The following is a 6,834-nucleotide window of genomic DNA, read 5'->3' as shown; positions in this document are numbered from 1 at the left end:
ACAGTTTCCGTGAGCCGGCCAGGGCATTCATGATGTGGTTGAGCTCTCTGGTGTTCATTTTAATAATAATCATACCGAACGTTTCTCCTCCGATTCACCTCAATAATGTTGTCAAACACAGCATACACGACCATATTTACAGTGCGTGGTAGAGGCTGCTTGAAACGCATCTCCAAACGCATATTGCCCGTCTTCATCAGTGAAAAATGTTGTCCACACTCTTCGTCAGGGGTCAGGTTGAAACCGTACAGGGTGTAACCGCTGCAGTATTCCCGGCGATCGATCAGCAGAGTTTGATCCTTGAGATGGCGACCCGTAGCCAGTACTACACTGTAATATTCACGAACCGCATTGCCGTTTTCAAAGTCAGGTTGAAAAGGTCTGGATGGAACCTGCACACCATCGACGTACAACGCTATAAATTCCGCGTTATAATGTTTAAAGTTAAAAAGGTTCTTGTTGTAAACCCCGGTAAATGCATCATTATCCACGAGACCAATAATAACCTGTTTTGGGAGCTGTCCTAGAAACAGATTTTCCTGGTTCATCACCCGTGTCCCTGCAGGGATACTGTGGACTTTCATATAGACTCTTTCGATCGGGTACTTAACGCCTGCGCGTGTCCTAGTTTAACCGCCGGGGAGACGGACACTTTTTTCACAAACAGCGAGGCCGATAATATGGTCAGTTTATATTTTTCAGTATCAGGGGTCATCAGATAAAAAGCACTTTTACTACGGATCATTTTAATTTTAATGTCTACCCCGTTGAGCATGAGTTTTTCTTGGAAAAATATGTCTGCATTGATATGCCCCATTAGCTCAAAGGTCCTCCCTTCTGTTGAAGAGGCCGTTCTTTTTTGCAAACCCTTATTGAGTCCCTCTGGATCCTTGTCGTCCATAGCTTCCGGGTTGTCTTTGAAGAAAAGGCCGGGGCTGAACTGTTTGCTTAGGGTCTCCTCACTATAATTAAGGATACACTCCATCATGGCTCTATAGGGGTAAGTATTGCTGCTTTGACTAATGAGCCGATCTCCCAGGGTCACATCCACCTGTGAAAACATGGTGGCCACCGGGTAATTGATGACCCCAGCGTTGGCCGTCTTCTCGATTGCATCGCCATCCTCATTAGTCACTTTACAGTTCATTAAAATAAATGTGTTATTCAAATCATTATAATCCTCGCCATTGCCAGCTATAAAAAACTCCAGAGGGGCCATGTCTGAAATTGCAGAAAGAGGGGGAATCTCTACATATATGCTCTTATCTATACTCGTTTGAGTGTATGGAACTGTAAACAGATCCAGTTCTGATTTGACGCATTCTTCCAATAGACTGTGGACAAAAGACATGTTTAAAAGATATATCCTGAGGCTCTATTTTTCTTTCTTTGAGACTTTCTTTTTGCAGGTTTTTTCTTGTGCTGCTTCCTTCTCCGAGTGTTTCCACGATATGTTGGAGAATGAGAGATTCTTCGTTTTCTGTTAGCCACGGATCATCGTCGCCCTGGTGGACACATGCTGTTTCTTCTTTTACCCCCCCTCCTCGCCATTACCATGAGACCCGAACCCTCCTGATGCTCATGGCTAGCTGCCCGGTTCATAACATTGGTGAACACGTCACTAACAATATTTTTAGCCGCTGATTTCAAGTGGGGTCTGGCTATAGCAAAGCCTCTCTTAAGCAGGGGTACGGCCATTCTAAAGAGACCACGAAAGAGTCCTCCTAGACCGGCGCCATACATTGTGGGGGCTCCTACAAAACCGGGCAAGCCGTTCCATCTTGCATCTTGTAATAATCCACATTGGCGCTAGGATCTACATAACCCCTCGAGGTAGCCATTTTAATAATGTACACACTGTTTCAGGGGTCGAAAATGTAGTTTGACAACTTAACTTTACCGAAGCGGAAGGGTACGTTGATATTCTGATCCGATTTGACTTCGATCGTGATGTTGTCAAAGTGGGTCTTTGAGACTGGTACGTAGTGTGGCTTGTCATAAGTAATTGTGACCATGTCATTGCTTTTACCTTTAATAAGTACATTTCTCAAAAGGGGGACATAACTATCCCCGACCCTCTGGTGGGTTATGATATCCGTATACACATAAAGAGTGTAAAAGCCGCCCCACCACTTCTGAGAACCTGCTCTCTGTGTCAGAATAGAACCCTAATATACGCCCCAGTTGGCCGCTGGTTTGAATGCTAATACCTGGTTTTGACACCTTGTACACTCTGTTTTTAATAGGGTTGTAATATAGCTTGATGTTGGGGGTGCCTTCTGAGAACTGTTTATGCATCTCATCTAATATTTTATCCACATTGTCATAATAACCTCCTTGTATCGTGAATGTCCATTGACTCTTTTTAACATCATCAAAAATGGCGAAGGTGGCATCCTTATCTTGTAAAACAGCCCAAGTGTAAGGATACTGTATTTCCGCCAACCCCACTTCCCACGACCCTCTTAGATCTATAGATTTTCCAAATTGTACCGTGTAACTGGATGTTTCATTTTTAGGGTATATATCGAGAGAGGCGTTACTGGGTAGAGTCACGTAGAAGCCTCATGATTCCATCTTGAGTATCGAGAGTAATGCCCCCAACACACCCGCGGGCATGTTGTTATAAGGATTGAATATCGCAAACCTGTTGTTCCGGGACCCAACTATTGAACTTTTCAGGCCATCCAAGCCATTTCACCAACACATATTTTTTCCGGTTCTGGGTTTTTTCAGCTAATATCTTTTCAACTCTGTATACACTGTCTTTACCCACAATCATTTTTTGTAACTCGGCTTCGTAAAACGTTCCTTCTATATCCTCCCCGTCATAGTCTTTTAACCGGTACACGGGGGGGGCTCTAGCCAACTGTTCGGTAACTGTAAAATATTCGTCAGAAAATGTTTGTTCATAACCTTTGGCAAAAGTACTCCTTAGCTTTGAAACGCGAACCACATCACCGATGTTGAACTTATAAGTAGTTTTTCCCTTCTTAATAAATGGTCCGTATAATTTTGTATAGACCTGAAAAGAATTACTTTGATCAACATCTATAGACTTCATTTTAATACTAGTGTGATACCCTTGGTTGTAAGCATCAATAAAATCCTGAACTTTATCAAAATACTTGAACGTGTTGACCGCTGTAAAATATCTCCACATTTTGGTCTTTATGGTGCGGTTAAACCTCTCCACTACCGATGCTTTAAGCTCATTTCCGGTGGTGAAATGATGTATTTTGTGTCTCTTCAGTAGATTCTGAAATTCTCTGTTGAGAAACTCTTTTCCTTAATCAGTCTGCAGTTTTTTAGGACATCGACCCTGGGACAATATATCCTCAAAGACCCTCGTCACCGCTCAACCTGTTTTATTATGTAGAATTCGAGCCCAGGCATATTTTGATTAAACATCGATACACATCAACATCAATTTGTGACCATTGTTATGTTTTGATAAATTTGACATATCGACTAGATCCATTTGCCATTGTGAGTCTATGTCAGTTGCATATACGCGGTTTCTTTTAAAGTTAATCCTGAGAGGTTTATGTAAGGTATAGGCGTCTTGTTCCCGTAACCATTCTGAAACAACCACATCATTAACCTTCACTCCGGCCTCAGCGAGTCCTCTTTGAAAACCCTTCTTACCCGCCAAACCCCCAATCTTGGCTGGGTTGTAGTATAGTTCCTGCATTTGGGGAGCTTGCCGAGTCATTCTGTCAAATAACCACACAGACCCACACTATGCGCAAAGTTTTTTACAAGGTTTTTTATTCAACTTCAGGAGAGCAGATACCCCTTTTTAGACATTTGAGAAAAGTATAACATACACAACAATTTTTTCTACGGTCCAGACAAAAAGAAATCAGATGATTGGTTACTTGATCTATATCAACAAATATACCTGTTTCTTTATCTTGTAGGCACACACCTCAGTTACATATGTAAATAAACAACAATATGACCTATTTTAAAATTAAACAGAGGTGTATTAAACATGCTCAGTAAAAGGTCATACAGATGTTGATGAAATGGCCTAATATCATTCTTGGCCCCCTTGAGCGCTTCATCCCAGTGTTCGTACCCCCCGATCTTTGTTACAGCAGCCATTAACTTTTCCAGGTTTGAAAGTTGATCCTCATCGATGGTTAAATCTGTAGAGAAAAGGCTCGCGTTGGCTACTTTTCTGTCAAGCACATGGTGTAATAGCGCTCTCAGGTTAGCTGCAGAGTGTTGATGACAGAACCAGTTGCAGAAGCAGTCCAGAACATTCCCCATGTTCAAAGTCCCTTAGTTCAGGTCAGAGTCTGAATCAGTGGCGTAGATGTCGAATTCTTCGTCGCTGTCCCCAGCTTTAACTTCTTTACGGAAGAAATAAGCTTTTAGCTTGCCAGCGGTTTTTCTACTCGGCTCATCCAGGTCATTGAGCAGCTGCCCAAGTTTCTCTATTATAAACGGCTCCTTTTTCAGCTCCAGCAAAATCTCATCTATGATTTTCTGGACTTGTCCCGCAGTGACATGTATGTGGGAGTAAGACAGCGCCTTGATTAGTGCCGGTTTCAGCCACGGTTTGTTCAGTCTTCTGTAAAACACGTTGAAATAGAACAGGAAATAGTAACGGTCTGGTTCAAACAAACAACTGTGTCTCAACTGACTGGGGTGATTCACTTCACACCCCCGACAGACTTCTTTCAGAGCTCGGTCGATGAGAGCACTCAGAATATACACCAGGGTGCTTTTAACCACTCTGCTTACTTGGTCACATACCCCTGGCATAAATCCTTCGTCTTCATCACGCCCCCGGGACTGTCCGATGCTCATTGGTTCGCCTGGTGGTTTGTGGGGTGTTTCTACATCCATTGGACTGACCCCCTCCTGAGACGCACAGACGGTAGACAGTTCGGCAAAATCGAGGCCCTCCATGAGCTCCAGAGGCTGGGGATCCCCGAGACTCATTTGGACATCCATCGCACCGCATGTTGTTTCGTCCTGAGGGACCGGGGTCTGAGGTCTTGGAGAGTAACCGCAGTCAAAGGGTTCCAGAGTGTATACAAAATCTGGGGAATAGAACCAGGGGTGATCCCGGGTTTGAAGAGTCCTGTAGAGCCTGTCGACGTCCGCAGCTTTCGGGTAAGACATTCTCTTTAATTTTAAACCATGAATGAATTGTTGCGCCTTTTATCCTATCTCTTCACTACGTCATGACACACCGCCCTCTTAGAAGAGAGTAGCCCCTGAGCCGTCAGACCCCCCTCCAAAACCCCACACGTCGTCTGTTTTATCATCGTCGTCGTCATTCAAGGGGGATATATAATCCATAATCCAGCATATTCTCCTTCTAACCAAATCCAGTTGCGAACATTTGGTCAAGATGTCAAAACCATCATTTATACAGTTTATGACCTCTTTCAAGAACGGCCAGTCCACGGCGTCAAACATCATTTCAGTAACCTGTTTTTCTGGATCCTCTTGCCCTTGAGCAATGCAAAATAGGTCAGTGAAAATAGAAACCTTTATCTCACAGGCTGGCCCAAGGGAAACGCCTGTGCGCGTTTTACCAGCCTGCATCGATGGGAGCCATTCGAAACGCCAGGACGGGTCGGTTTCCGTAGTGTAGTGGCTATCACGTTCGCCTCACACGCGACAGGTCCCCGGTTCGAAACTGGGTGGAAACAACCCGCGGTGCACGTATGCCAGTGCCGTGTTACCCGTCCTCATCTCTCTGCCCCAAGGCCGGCCGTCGTTTTCTCTTCCTCGGAGTGGCAAGAAATCCTGACCTTGAGAACTAATGATCGAAGAAGGGTAGCTTTGCGAGGCGCTGGAACTGACACTTTTAAAATCGATACATGTTGTTGCTGTTACAATACGACCGTAGCAGGATCGGCGACATTGCTGTTACTCTTATGTAGTTGAAGTCGCAGTATAGCTCTGATAGTCTGCTGGTGAAGGAAGACCACCAGCCGTTTGAACAAGCCATTCAGCATCACCTTGTTGGGCTAAGTGCAGGCACTGTCAGAGCGCAGGGCGTCCTGCCTTTGAAAGAGTTTCCAAAGTGTCCTGATGTGCCCTTGAGCATTGCAAAATAGGTCAGTGAAATTAGAAACCTTTATCTCACAGGCTGGCCCAAGGGAAACGCCTGTGCGCGTTTTACCAGCCTGCTTCGATGGGAGCCATTCGAAACGCCAGGACAGGTTGGTTTCCGTAGTGTAGTGGCTATCACGTTCGCCTCACACGCGAAAGGTCCCTGGTTCGAAACCGGGCGGAAACAACCCGCGGTGCACGTGTGCTAGTGCCGTGTTACCTGTCCCTGTAACGCGGCCGGCCATCGTTTTCTCTTCCTCGGAGTGTCAAGAAAGCCTGACCTAGAGAACAAACGATCACAGAAGGGTAGCTTTGCGAGGCGCTGGAACTCACACTTTTAAAATCGATACATGTTGTTGCTGTTACAATACGACCGTAGCAGGATCGGCGACATTGCTGTTACTCTTATGAGTAGATAGTTGGGTTTTTTGGGCGCGGCCTATTTTGTTATGACGTATGCCCTAAGCTTATTAATATTCCTACGTCATAATTGGGGGGCGTGATTTTAGGTAGAGTTATTTCCTTAATTATTCCTACGTCATATCCGTCAGAAAGTGTACACCCATAAAACCCTGAACAACAAGGCCGCCCATAACCTGTTGTTCTTGTTGTTCTTGTTGGTCAACTGTAGAGTGTGAATGGGTCGGCTCTTCCTGTAGTGGTTGGGGGTCTTTTTTAAATATACATTTAATGGTTTAGTAAATCTAAACCGTTATAAGATCAACAAGTTCTGTTGTCTGTAATGGTCCCAGG

The 6,834-nt window shown here is 44.6% G+C and overlaps 1 non-coding gene across 1 annotated transcript; it reads left to right on the top strand.

The window, feature by feature from the left end:
- Nucleotides 1–6,195: 6,195 nt before the first annotated feature.
- Nucleotides 6,196–6,268, top strand: trnav-cac (transfer RNA valine (anticodon CAC)). Its single transcript has one exon. It is a non-coding gene; the product is annotated as a tRNA-Val (tRNA).
- Nucleotides 6,269–6,834: the final 566 nt, after the last annotated feature.

The sequence above is a fragment of the Amia ocellicauda genome, chromosome 11 (assembly GCF_036373705.1).
Source record: "Amia ocellicauda isolate fAmiCal2 chromosome 11, fAmiCal2.hap1, whole genome shotgun sequence".
Lineage (NCBI taxonomy): Eukaryota > Metazoa > Chordata > Actinopteri > Amiiformes > Amiidae > Amia > Amia ocellicauda.
Note: the sequence above shows the minus strand (reverse complement) of the source record. Positions and strands in the feature narration are given on the sequence as shown.